The sequence below is a fragment of the Camellia sinensis genome, chromosome 4 (genome assembly GCF_055761805.1).
Source record: "Camellia sinensis isolate YWXY chromosome 4, ASM5576180v1, whole genome shotgun sequence".
In the NCBI taxonomy this organism is placed as follows: Eukaryota; Viridiplantae; Streptophyta; class Magnoliopsida; order Ericales; family Theaceae; genus Camellia; species Camellia sinensis.
The window spans coordinates 164,108,659-164,124,126 of NC_138964.1; positions in this window are offsets into that span (position 1 = coordinate 164,108,659).

Below are 15,468 nucleotides of genomic sequence, written 5' to 3' on the forward strand. Positions count from 1 at the left end.
AAGGATCAAAGTAACACAAGTCTCAAACTACAGAGACTATAAATGTAATTCGCCTAAAAAAAAAAAAACTATTCATAGCCTATGTTTGGTTCATAAATTTATAAAGAAATTTAAAAATGAAAAAAATAGATAAAATATAATTATATTTCACATATCTTTTTAGTTTTCTTTTCTAAATTCCTCCTAAAATTCTTGAACCAAATACGACCTTATAGTTTTGAAAAGGGAAATACTCCGGCGTTCAATGCACATTGTATATAATCCTATACAAAATTACGTGAATTTTTACCGACTTACATAAGTAATCTCATAAAAATATGTAAGTTAAATACAAATTCTTGTAAGTTCATATAAACTTACGTGATTATGCAAATTTGTATTCAATTTACTCATTTTTGTAAAATCACTTATATAAATTCATAAAAATTTACGTAATTTGTATATGATTACATACAGTGTGCATTGCACACCAAATATTTTTTCTTTTGAAAATTACATTTTGTCCATTCAAGTTTCTAGTCATATAAAAAATAAATTCTTTCATTTATTAAGTCAATTAACAGTTTTTTATGATTTATAAGTATATTTCAGTTAACAATTTAGATAATTTTATTGTTATATATAAGAAAATAGTTAAGATTTTCATTTGGGGGGGGTAATTTTATTGAATAAAAAATTCTAACAATGATTTATTTTTATTTTTTGTAATTTTCAAAACTACAGGAAAATTTACGCACTTTAAGCAAATCTCAAGGGTTTATTTTTAATTTACACTAATTTTTTTATCATTTTTGTTTTTAATATTATTATTTTTTAAAATCGGAAAGAAAATCCTCATTGCAAAACCAATGAAAAAATTGGATTAATCTTGTATAGCGATAGCAAAAGATCTCATAAAAAGATAATAAACTTCTAGAAGAGCAAGAATCTTAGCTTCCATAGAAGAGGGGAAAAAACCCTCACAAGGGAAGGACACAATCTCCACATAAGGAGGATTATTACAGCAAACATTAAAAAAAAAAAATTTAAAAAGCAAATCAAAAATAATCACGGTCCAAGTCGCTAAACACATCCAAAATTTCATTACATTGTGACCTTTAACTTATAATCTGAATAACTCACCTCAGTTGGTCAAGATGGAATGTTGAAGTTGAGATGGTCGCCTAGCGCGAAACGAACTTGTTAAACAGCGTCGGTCTTCGGATTGGGAGAAAATCTAAAACCTGATCTTAACATTTAAAAGTTTGTGTACAAGCCAAACATCAGATCTAGAAGATCAGAAAGAATGAGAGGCGACGTCAATATCAATGGCCAGAGACAGATCTAGTGAGGATGGATCTATAGAAATGGAAAGGTGATAGATATAGTTTTTCCTCAAATTTTAGGTAAAAAGTGTACTTCACATTTTAGGGAACCATTTTTTCAATTATCATTTCTAACAATACTCTATATTTTTCTCTATATATTTTAAATATTTTTAAAGTATCTTTTCTTTTCTTTTTTTTTATTAAAAATGTTTTTACAAATTCTCTTCTCTCTGCTCTACCATTTGAGAAACAGATGAGGGTGAGAGAGAGAAAAAGTAAATTTTTAATTATAGAGAGTGATTAAACCCCCCTAAATGTAGAAAACCAAAAGTTTACTCTGAGAGTTTAGTAAGGAGCCTGTTGGAGGGAATTATTTTGCGTTTCCCTAATTAAAGTAGAGAAAAAATGAGGATAGCGAGACTATTAGGAATGCTCTAACTAACTAATATATCAATTAATATATCTATTAAATATAATATTTTGTGAAATTCATATTAGGGAAATACTATGTTGCACACTTCTCAAATGGTGTGTAACATTGCACTTAATAATTAAAGAACAAAATGACATAGCTCTATATTTTTTGAGTCATCATAACCAAAAAAATAAAAATAAAAAATGCATAACCAAAATACATGAGGTATAACCAAAGATCTCATGTGTTATAATTAAAATAATGTCATAACTAAAAAAATAAAAAAACAACAAAGTCATAACCAAAACACATGATGCATAACCAAAGATCTCATGTGTCATAATTAAAATAATGTCATAACTGAAAAAGAAAATTAGTTGTAACTAAAAAAATAAATGACATAATTAGAGGTACATATAATACACCCCTCTTAATGGGTGTGTATAGTAGCATTTTCCTTCATTTTATCAAATGATGAAATTCACATATCTATATATATTATATAAGGAAAATGAGCTTTTTAGTAAGATGTCTTCTAATAGTTCAAAACTCTCATTCTAAAATTATTGAATTTTCAATTTACAAAATAGATTAAAAAACAAATTATTGACTAATATATTTAATTAAGGAAAATTTACCTATAAATCCCATTTTAGGAATGGCGATCCATTTAGTCCTAAGGATTTTCAGACCAATTAGTCTCATTGATTTTGAAAATGTATATTTAATATATTATTTGAAAATTAGATTTACAGTTATACCCTTATTTTTATTATACTTATTCTCTTTTTTTCTTTTGTGCTATAAAGGTAAGGTATACAATATATGATAATCAAATTTAGGATGAATTTTTATATAAAAATCTTTTTTATTTGGAAAACATTTTAAAAGAAATAAAAAAATGACTTAAAATATGAGATTCTTCAAATATTCTAAAAAGATGTGAGATTTTTCAAACATTTCAAAAGGAGTACAAAAACTACTTGGTAAGTTTTGGCTAAATGTATAATTTCAAACTGTAATACTCAAATGTAACACTCAAACGTAATACTTTAATATAACACTTAAAAAAAAATTAAAAAAATTCAGTGTAATATCTTAACATAGCACATAAAAAAACTCGTTACTATACTTTTTCCAAACGTAACAATCCAATATAACACTTAAAAAAAACTTCTTAGTGTAACACTCTAATGTAGCACACACAAAAAATTCTTCATTGTAACACTCTAATGTAACATACAAAAAAATTCCTTAATGTATTTTTCCTAAACGCAACACTCTAATATAACGCTAAAAAAAATCCTTAGTGTAACACTCTAATGTAATATATACAAAATCTCTTTAGTGTAACACTCTAATGTAACACACATAAAAACTCCTTAGTGTAACATTCCAATGTAACACACACAAAAACTTGTTAGTGTACTTTTTCTAAATGTAATACTCTAATATAATACTCTAAAAAAATTTCTTAGTATAACACTCTAATGTAACACACAAAAACTCCTTAGTGTAACATTCTAATGTAACACTCAAAAAAACTCATTAGTGTGCTTTTCTCAAACATAATACTTCAATATAATACTCTAAAAAAATTTCTTAGTGTAACATTTTAATGTAACACACGCAAAAAAATTCTTCGGTGTACTTTTTTCAAACGTAACGCTCCAATGTAACAAAAAAAAAAATTCTTAGCATACTTTTCCTAAACGTAACACTCCAATATAACACTAAAAAAAAAAACAATGTGAGGTTCTTCAGATCACACTACTACAAAAATAGTTAAAGATCACACTTTGACAAAAAAAAAAGATCTCACTTTTATTGGAAGTGTGATAAAAAAAATTAGATTAATATTTTAATCACACTTAATTTGATTGAGTGTGATAATATTTATTTTTTATGTCACTTTTCAATTAAGTGTGATTATATATATATATTTTTAATCACACCTTCTAATTAAAGTGTGATTATATATACACTACTACTTTTTAATCACACTTTTTAAACAAGTGTGATTATATATATATTTTTTAACCACGCATTCTAATTAAAGTGTGATTATTTATATATTTTTTAAGCACACCTTCTAATTAAAGTGTGATTATATATACACTACTACTTTTTAATCACACTTTTTAAATATGTGTGATTATATAGATATTTTTTAACCACACATTCTAATTAAAGTGTGATTATTTATATATTTTTTAATCACACCTTCTAATTAAAGTGTGATTATATATACACTACTACTTTTTAATCACACTTTTTAAATAAGTGTGATTATATATACATTACTACTTTTTAATCACACTCCCTAAATAGGTGTGATTGTATAAAATATTTCAATTTGATTTTTATATAAAATATACAATTCTCAAATCCGCGCCTCTATTCTACCCATGAATGATAGAGATGACTCACTACTAGAAAATGAGGCTTTAGACACGGAACTTTTTCACCCATTTTTTCATCTTTCTATCTCTCTGTCTCTCTCTCTCTTCTCTCTCTCTCTCTCTCTCACTCATCACTCTTCTCTGTCTGTCTGTCTGTCTGTCTGTTTCTCTCTCTTTCTCTCTGTCTATCTCTCTCATCTCTCTCTGTCTCTCTTCTCTATCTCTCTTATCGTTATCTCTCTCGCTCACCTCTCTCTGTCTCTCTCTCGTTTATCTCTTTTCGCTATTTTTTTCTCTCCCTCTCTCTTTGTCTATATCTGTTCACTTATTTTTTCATTTTCCTCTCTCTCTTCTCTTTCTCTCTCTCACTCATCACTCTTTTCTTTCTGTCTATCTGTCTCTCTCTCTCTCTCTGTGTCTCTCACTCATCTATCTCTTCTCTCATCTCTTTTCTCTCTCTGTCTCTTTCGTTCATCTCTCTTCTCTCTATCTCTCTCATATTTCTCTGTCTCTCTCGCTCATCTCTCTTCTCTCTCTCTCGTTCATCTCTTTTCTCTCTATGTCTCTCTCGCTCATCTCTCTTCTCTCTATCTCTCTCTCGTTCATCTCTCTTCTCTCTCTATCTTTTTTCTATCTCTCACTCTCTATCTTTTTGTCCCTCTCTCTCTCTTCTTTTTCTCTCTTTCTTTCTCTCCCACTATGTTCGCGTTGCTCACTCTCTCCCTTCTGTCTTCTCTATTTACTGAGCTCCCTCTCGATTTATCTATCCACTACAAGAAAATTCACTTTTAGCGACCACTTTGTCTCTCTCTTGCTCATCACTCTGTCTTTGTTTCTCTCTCTCTCTCTCTCTTTCTCTCCTCTATCTGTCTCTCACTCATTTTTCTCTCTCTCACCACTCATCTCCTTTACCACCTTCACCACTACTGCAAACGCCATTCCACTACCACCATTACTACCACTGTCGCCACTTCACCTCTACGACTACCATTGCTACTACCATTGCCACCACTACCACTACTGCCACTATTACTACCATTACCTCTCATTCACCCTTGCCACTTCATCTACTCTACCACTACCACAACTTCACCACTAATCTCCTTCGCCACCGCCACCACTACCACCACCACCACCATCATCTCTTATCCATCACCTTCACCATTACTGCCACTACTACTACCATTACCTCTCATTCACCCTTGCCACTTCATTTACTCTACCACTACCACAACTTCACCATTAATCTCCTTCGCCGCTACTACCACCACCACCATCATCTCTTATCCACCACCTTCACCACTACTGCCACTTTCTGTCTTCTACAAAAAAAAAAAAAAAAAATCATTAATTACAAAAAAATATATATTTTAACAAAAAATATTTTTTTTTGACGATGGCAACTCCCGTCGCAAAAAAAAAAAAAAGAAAGTTAAACGACATTATTTTGTTATTTAAATTTCATTTCTGACAAAAAAAATATTTTTTATTCCCGCCTGTTTTTGTTTTCCATTCCCGCTCTATTCTCTCTCTCTATCTCTTCTATCCGTCTCTCACTCATCTCTCTCTCTCTCACCACCCATCTCCTCTACCACCTTCACCACTACTGCAAACGTCATTCCACCACCACCACTACTTCCACTGTCGCCACTTCACCTCTACGACTACCATTACTACTACCATTGCCACCACTCCACTACTACCGCTACTACTACCATTACCTCTCCTTCACCCCTTCCACTCCATCTACACTACCACTACCACAACTTCACCACTAATATTTTTCGCCATCACCACCACCACCACCACCACCATCATCTCTTATCCACCACCTCCACCACTAATGTCGCTACCTTTCCTCTACCACAAAAAATTAGTTCATGATTTTTACTAACCAAAAAAAATAGGCCGTAGAAAAATATTTTTCATTGACCACAGAAAATAAACTTTTATTTTAGTGGAAAATATTTTTCATTAAAATATTACCCCTACTTCTACCAAATAAAAAATAATAATAATATCTATATTTCTATCATTTGATTTTCATACATACTTTTTGATTTTTTTCTTTTTAATCTCTATCATTTGATTTTCATAAATAGACTTTCTGATTGATTTGTAATCGATCTGTGCTTCTCTCTTATTTTACTTTTAGACCCTTGTGTTTGTATATTTGTTTTTGATGCAAGATTGTTTCTTCTTCTTTTTTTGAAAATTTTCTCTTCTCTGTTTGTTTGCTGAGAAAACCGAGCATTAGAACCAAATATAATTAAAAAATAGCTTGATTAGTTGTTGATTTTTAAAATTTTTTAAATATTTTTTTAATTGATTAAAAGATTAAAAAAATTCACTAAAAATAAAAAAAATACTAATTAAAAACTCAAAAAAATAATTTTCAAAAATTGAAACAAATTTTTAATACAAAATCTATTTTGACTCGTTCAGACCCGCCCATTTGCCACGTTTGAAAAAAAAAAAAAAAAAAAAAAAAAAAAAAAAAAAAAAAAACTAACAAATTATTCCAAAATTCCCCTCAAAATTTCCCTCATTTTTCTTCTTCTCAGTTGCGCTCATCTCTTTCTGTCTCTCTCTCAATCGTTTTGTATTTTTTTTCCCTTTGAATTTCAGCCTCTTTTTCTCTCTCTCATTTGTTGCATAACCCTAACCCAACCCGTCTTTGAGAGAGATGCAGAGACGAAACGACATGGAGATGAAGGCGATGTGACTCCGGTAGACGACTCCAGCAGACGACTCCGGCAGCTAGGCGAGGGGAGGCGACATCGAGGCAAGGGAAGGCGGCGACCGACGAGGTCCCTTTCGTCTTCATTTTGATTTGTTACTAATATATATATATATATATATGATTTCTTGCCATGGTTTGATTTGTTGTTGATTTGTTAAATGGGTTTGATTAATTAAGTTTTATGGGTTTGAAGATTTAGGGTTTGTTGTGGATTTTTTTTCATCATCATTCTCATTTGTTCCTATTATATATATATGATTTCCTGGGTCAAAATTGTTGTTGATTTCTTAGATTTGTTGTTGATTAAGTGGAAAGAAGAATGGAATCGTCCACTGCACACCCTTAATGCCCAGCAGGACCACAAGCTCATGTTCGGTCTACTTTTTTCCCTTAAATCCTTGACTGCAAAAATGGATCCAACAAGGTTTGTTTTGCTTCTTCAAGTTTTGAATTTCAAACATAATATGTTTGCGTGAGTATTTTGATTTCCCATAGAAATTAAAAAAATTTATTTGATTATATAAAACAGAAAATGTTTCGGTTGTGCAAAGAAAACTAATAATTTGACATGCATATACTGTTTGTTTTGGGATCCATAAGATGGTATTAGAAACACTATAACTGGTTCTAATGCCATATGTGATATGTTGATTCCTGTAATAGAAAACTCTTCATGTATCATCTATTGGCCTTATTAACTCCATATTTATTCTTAGCTTGGAGATTGATTAAATTTTTGTTGAAATTGGCATATGTTTGTTAGACATATTTTGTTTGGTATTGGAGTCTCACACTGTAATAGATTCATGATTCATCACTTGTTTGGATTTGGAGCTAATTTTTTCATTGAGGTCCAAATGTTGTGCCAGACATTGTTTTTAATTATTTTGGTTGTGGTTGGTGTTCAATGATTGTATGATTTACATGGGACTCTTTTGGACAGTGCGGAGAAGGGAAATCTTGGGGTGCCTCAGTTACCAGGACAAGGGTGTTCATTTCACAGCTTTCGTACCAATACGTACAAACTCAGTTTTATGGAGAGTCCATCTGGTATGTTGAGCTCCCAAATATGGATGTGACTATCACGTGATGAGGTCATATGAAAATCTTTGATAAGAAAACTTGTGTTCCTAGTGACATTAATTGATGTATTCAATGTAATGGCAACGTGATGCTGTGCATACTTTAGACTGGAATGATAGGATTAAGGTCATTAAGATGTCTTGTTTGACGTGACAAGTTAGTCCCTTTTGCGAGAAAGGTTTTGTTTTGAATTTTTACACTGCATTATACTTAAAATTGAGAAGTTTTTGATTTACATGAGACTACCTGTAAGAGCACTACTCTGAAAGAAAGAATTCACTTCACTTCAGGCTCTCATTACTAATTTTTGGTATCTGTGTAACCACACAGTTCTCATTGTACAACTACATATAAATTTGTTTGCAGATCATTCTCGTCACTCATCCCAGGATTGGTGATCTAAGGGGTTCCCTGAAGTATATTTACAATTTGTAAGTTGAATAGGTTGTCAAGAATCCACTCTATAGTCCAGGAACTCCAATCAGGTGAGTGATATATATTTTCTATCTTATTTTTATCATTGTGAAACACTTATATGATGACCTATTAGCTAAGGGTTTTAAATGCTGCATGACACCTCAGAGATTTTCTATGTAGAAGTTAATTTGATTGGGCTGTTGTCCCTGACAGGTGCCTTCTACCATTTTGGAGAATAGTTTTTGAGCAAAATATAACCAAATAGAGAAAATATTGCAAGGATTAATCTATTCAATCTAAAACAAGTTTCATTACTGACTAGATTTAACCTGCTCACATTTTTTACCATGCATTCATTAGTCTTTTCTAGCTTGACACACATAAATAACACTCCTTTGTAAATGAAAACTGTTCATCAAACTTCATAAACGGCTTAGCAACATTTCCTGGCTTGACACACATAGATAACACTCCTTTGTAAATGATACAAAGTATCATCGAGTGTGGAATTCATATTGTGTCTGTTATTGAATCTGTTTTGGCATCTAATTGTGTCTGTTATTAATTGTTTTGTTTGGAATTTAGATTGACCAACTAGGTGGAATTCAGAAAAAATAGGTGGAATAATTTTGGTATGAATCTGTCTGTTAATTTTGGTATGAATTTAATAATAGGTGGAATAATCTGTATGAATCTGTCTGTTATTAAATGTTTAAGAAAGTTCTCACCAATAGTGATGAAAATAACAGAGAAAAGTAGTATCCAGAACAAAATTGATAAATGCTGACTGACTAAAACGATTGAGTAAGCACTCCATAACTTGAAGAAAAACCTGCAACATGATTAACTATAGTTAGAAAACTATTTTGTTGAGTGCTTTCATATTTAAAACATTTAGGGAAACTTGACCACTGACTTTTAGAAGACTTGATCACTGATGGCTCCCAAAAAAAATAAGTTCATTATATATTTGGAAAGACAATGAACAAGCCAAATCTTAGTGGATTTGTTGCCCTCCATGCCATATTGGTCATGAAAAAGTCACGCAATGTTCAAATAAGTATTACCAACCCAGATTAGAGGCTTATATCAAACTCCAGCTACCTTCCTCAATTTTCAATCTTCCTTTGCTTGAATTTGCTATATTTTTTTGTTTTGAATTTCCTATAGTTTGAATTTTGAAAAAATATTACACGGAAATGCTGATTTTGTACTCATCTTCATTCTTCCACACAAGGTTTTGTGACCAGAGATTAGTCATTTAGCAATTCAAGCCTACAGTAAAGAAACTAGTCTCAGAGTTGGGCAACTTGGTAAGTAAATAAATTTTCTTTTATGATTGTGCTTCAGCTAAACACTCACTGCCCAGTTAATTTCATGAATTTGTGTCTGTTAGTTTGTGTCTGTTTACATTCAAACTAAATCTGTGTCTGTTTACATTCAATCTATTTAATTGAATCTGTGACTGTATTTTATATCTTATTAATATTTTATTAATCTGAATCTGTTTAAAGGAATTCAATATTTTATTAAAAAGGTCCAAAATAAAGATTGACAAAATAGGAGAAAAAAATGTTTAGAAATGGACTATAATTGCTATAATTGCTTTAATTTTGCTCTGTTATGTTATTTGTTTATTTTTCACTTTTGTTCCACAAGTTTGGTCATAAAAGAGAGATCTTCATTTTACAATTTCGACTAGTGTTTTTGGTGTCTTGTATCAAATAAAATGAACTTGAGATTTCAATGACATTGTTTGGTATTGTTTGGTTTTGCTACTTTGGAATCTGATTTTCATAATTTTGCTTATGTTTGGTGTAATATGGAATGAAATGGACTATAATTGCTATAATTGCTTTAATTTTGCTTATGTTTGGTGTTTCATAATTTTGTGTTTTAGGCATATATAAGGAAACTTTGTTCATAAGGTTTGATAGAACTAGAGTTTGTCATAGTTTTATGTATATCATTTCACACCTAGATTCAATTAGCAAAGATTCTGAAGAAGCAAAAAAATAGCAAGGGGAGTTTAATGTGTATTTTGCTGGGAAATAATTTGAGAGAAGTGAGTGGATCTATAAGTGACACCGAAAAAATTTGAATGGTGTAGACTGTATTGTTTTAGATTAGCACAATACATTGATCTATAAGTGAGTGGATGTATACATATTACCCCTACTCTCTTTGTTGTGTCGTGCTTAGTATCTAATCTTTTATTAAATGTCTTGTTTCTCAAATAATATTGTCATTTTCTACAAGTGGATATCTTGAGTTTTAGATCACTTTTTTGTTTTATTATTAAATTATTCTAGCTTAAGAAAGTTTGAAATCATTCATGCCTTGATGATTTATTTTGGCTTCTACAAGGGTATCAATATCTTTTGTAGCTTTATACTATTTGTGTGGAGAATCAAAATAATTATGTCATTTTTGGTGGCTGTGGGGAAAGAATTGGGGCAATTTAACAACTGGATAAATTACATTATTTTTGGTGTGATCTAAATGTAAGTTTATAAATTAATTAGTAAGTTTATTCATATGCTTCTGGCGGTTTTTAAATTAATTTGTTTTTTTATTTTTCAGGTCAGAAATTTCTTGGAGAGATGCAAAATATGGTCAAAGAATTCAAGAACTTACTTTTTTCAAGTTTTTTATTTTTTATTTTTTAATGTATATAATCACAATTAATTTTTTTTTATTAATTTCTTTGTATATACTTTTAAACATTTAACTTTCATTTATGAAATATATGATATTATTTCATTCAATATATGGTTGTGATTCAAAATATAGTATATAGTGTGTATTACATTATTCAAATGCATGTGCAAAAATAATATTGATTATTCTTTAAATATGTCAATTTTTTTTTATCACAGGTTTTATTAGTTATTAATCACACTTAAAAGGTGTGATCTAAATATTTTTAATCACACTTAAAAGATGTGAACTAAAGTTTTTAATCACACTTAAAAGGTGTGATCTAAATATTTTTAACCACACTTAAAAGGTGTGATCTAAATGTTTTTAACCACACTTAAAATGTGTGATCTAAATATTATTAATCACACTTAAAAGATGTGATGAAAGCATTTTTTAATGACACTTAAAAAGTGTGATTAAAAATGACCATTTTTAATCACACTCCTAAAGACCACACTTTAATAAAACTTAAAATGTGTGATTAAAAAACATACATCACACCAAAAAAGTGTGATTTTTATCTATATTTGTAGTAGTGTCATTCTAAAATGAGTACAAATATTCCTTAGTAAGTTTTGGGCAAATGTATAATTTCAAACTGTGAGTGTTATGTTTGGAAAAAAGTATATTAAAGAGTTTTTTAGTGTTTGTGTGTTACATTTTTCGGTGTACTTTTTCCAAACGTAACGCTCTAATGTAACAAAAAAAAAAAAAAAATCCTTAGCATACTTTTCCTAAACGTAGCACTCCAATGTAACACTAAAAAAAGAAAAAAATGTGAGATTCTTCAAATCATTCTAAAATGAGTACAAATATTCCTTAGTAAGTTTTGGGTAAATGTATAATTTCAAACTGTGAGTGTTATGTTTGGAAAAAAGTATACCTAAACGTGACACTCCAATGTAACACTAAAAAAAAAAAAAATGTGAGATTCTTCAAATTATTCTAAAATTAGTACAAATATTCCTTAATAAGTTTTGGGCAAATGTATAATTTCAAACTGTGAGTGTTATGTTTGGAAAAAAGTATACTAAAGAGTTTTTTAGTGTTTGTGTTACATTGAGTATGTTACATTAGAGTGTTACGTTTATGATTACATTGATTTGAGTGTTAAGTTTGGAAAAGGTACACTAAATATTTTTTTTGTTTTGTTACATTAGAGCGTTACGTTTGGGAAAAATATACCAAAGAGTTTTTTCTTTAGTGTTACGTTGTTACAGTTGAGAAAAGTACACCAAGGGGTTTTTTAGTGTGTTACATTGAAATGTTACGTTATTGGAGTGTTACATGAGAGTGTTAGGTTTTTGTTTGTAATGTGAGATTTGTTCTACAATGAGAAAAAATCCAAAACTTCTATAGTGCAAATTGCCCAAATGTGTAATTGTACATTTTGAGAAACTCACTTTTATTTCTAAAAAATTAAACACAAACATGTAAATGATTATCCTTTTATGTAATTTATACTTTAATGGGACCTTTAGGTTCATAAGAGAAAAGTAGGGATTAAACAATTCACAAAATCACATTTTAGGATTTATTGGTGCTTCATCCTTTAATTAATTATTTTATAAATAATAATTATTCCTTAATTTATGGATTTCAAATGGAAAGATAACAAAATATTTCATAATCTCCGCCATCATAATCTCTCTCACAAATTTTCAAAAAATTAAAACATTTCTTCCTACTCTTTCTCTTCCTTTTCCAAACTCTCTCTGATAAAAAAATCCCACTTACCTTACATGGTTCCAATATTTTTTAAATGTCATATGCAACTTTTTGGGTGAATAATCATATGCAACTTATCCCTAAAGAGGTTATATTATGTAAGAGAACATCACACTATTTTTATTATTTTTTCTAAAGTTGTTAAAGGTTGGTCAATATTTAATTTTTTTCCTACTCATTACATTTTTATTTTTCAACAATACTATTTCTCCATTCTTTTACACCACATCACTTTCAATCTCTTTTTTTTTTTTACTTGAAGATCTATACTTTGTCTCTCTCTCTCTCTCTATATAAGCAAATATAGTAGATGCCTTCTTAAGCCTCCAAATTTCTAGTCTTAATTTGCTAAAATTTTAAAAAATCATGTGACACTTAAGTTCCAAACTCACTCATTTCCCATCACTTCCATTTAAAATAAAAATTATTTTTTTAATAATTTAATAATATATACTCTTAGAATAATAGATATTCGAATAAAAACTTATCAACAAGAAGAGAGAGAGAGAGCTATCACAAAATTCAAAAGTATTTGAATTGAAAATCTATATAAAGATAATCTATATATATCAACAAAATTCAAAATAAAAATAATTTAAATTTGAATTTGAATATATAATAAATATAATCTATATTTATCTATCCAATTTCGCATTTCTCTTTTCTTATATAAATAGTTATGTTTCAATTGATTATAAACATATATAAAACTATTATGTTACTCTTTTGCTTTCCCTCTCTCTCCTTCTCTCTATATATAATTTTATATTGTTATATAGGTATGACTGAAAAGTTTCACATATTTGCATTCCCCTTCTCTCTTTCTCTCTCTATATAATTTTATATTTTTATAGGTATGACTGAAATGCTCCACATATTTATTTATTTTGCTAAATTTTAATTATTTGTACGTGAAATCATAAATATAATACCATTCTTGATGGCTAGAGAGTTTTTTAATTTCTTTTTGTTGCATAAATGTTGAATATTATGTACCAAAATTGCAAAAAAAAAAAAGTGTTAGAAAATTATTTACGTGTATCATTCTCATAATGACTTTTCCACCAAACTAAAAAACTCTTTTCTATTTGAGAATTTTAGAGTAATTTAACTTGGGCGTTGAGTATCTACTATATATTTTTTTGCTTAAAATTTTATCTTTCAATGATATTTTGGTAATGAGTTCACATGGTTTATATGTTTTTATGTAATATTTAATTTTACTCTTTTACATTTGATATCAAATTTATTTTTTAATAAGAAATTTGAATAATTGAGTCTTTTATTTTGTTTTGTTTGTGGGTTGGCATTAGAATATTATTTTGGGAATGGCTTCCCTCCAGTTTGTGATCGGACTGAAGGGCACTGTTGGGCCTGTGGGGCCCCACCACGGGCTATATTTCGATAATTCGAACTGTTCAATGTGTAGAACTCGTCGAGTACTATATGTCTATAAAAAAATTACGTTGATCGGATATCGATAGCTATGTGATCAAATTAGATTTTTGTAAGCTGTTTATTTTTTACCGTTCATTTTTTTTCATACAAAACTGATTTGATTACATAGCTATCAATATCCAATCAACGTGATATTTACTAAAATATAATACTCAATGAGTTTTACACATTGAACGGTTCGGATTATTGAAACGAGACCCGTGGTGGCCCCCACGGGCCCAACAATACCCTCCAGTCTGTGATTAGACTAGAAGGAAGCCATTCCCTATTATTTTTATCATAGCAAAACATAGTTGTCAATTATATGATACTTATTGATGTTTCACTGCATTTATTTATTTTTTATTTGTTTGTTTAATTGAATTACTTTTTATGTAAAATCTTATTAAAAATAAGCAATAAAGACAATCCGTGCGAATGATAGTAAACCTCAAACCATAACACATCATATGTTTTGCAATCCTATTTTTAAGTTATTCATTTTAAATCATGTACACCCGTGCATCGCATGAATTACCACTAATATATCTTATGTCTGATGTGTTAATTGGTATTGTTGTTATTAAAGTTATACGTTACGTCATGTTTCTTGAGGTTTTTTAAAAAATATAATAATTTAACAATTTTGACATAAGGAAGTCGTTATTTCTACTTTACTTTATTCCAAATATACTTTCTTGTTTGTCTTTATTATACATAGTTACATTAATACCCTTTCATACAAAAGGCACTATTCGAAAAAATCAAAATTCTAAGAGTATTAATGTAACTATGTATAAAAAGAACAAAGAATGGAGAGTATTTGGAACAAAGTAAGGTGAGACTAGCGGCTCCCTAATATAATTATTTACATAATACTTATTACCTATTTAACAACAGATTTTTTGGTTAAAAAACTACAAAATTCAACAAATTAAACTTCATTAATAAAATATCACAGCATATATATCAATTAATTATTTTTTTCTCAAAACTATTTATTCAATTAAAAAAAAATTCCAAGAACATTCTACTTTTTTTCACTTCATAAAATATCAAAAAATCACTATAAGAAAATCCAAATGGGCAATTATTTGGGAATTAATTATTTTAATTAGTTTTTTTATTTTTTACGACAAGACGTGTAAAAAAATATAGAAAATAACTTTTATTTTTTATTTTTAAACAATTTTAGCTGATTGCCAAAACAAGCTTTACTTTGCTATTAATCAA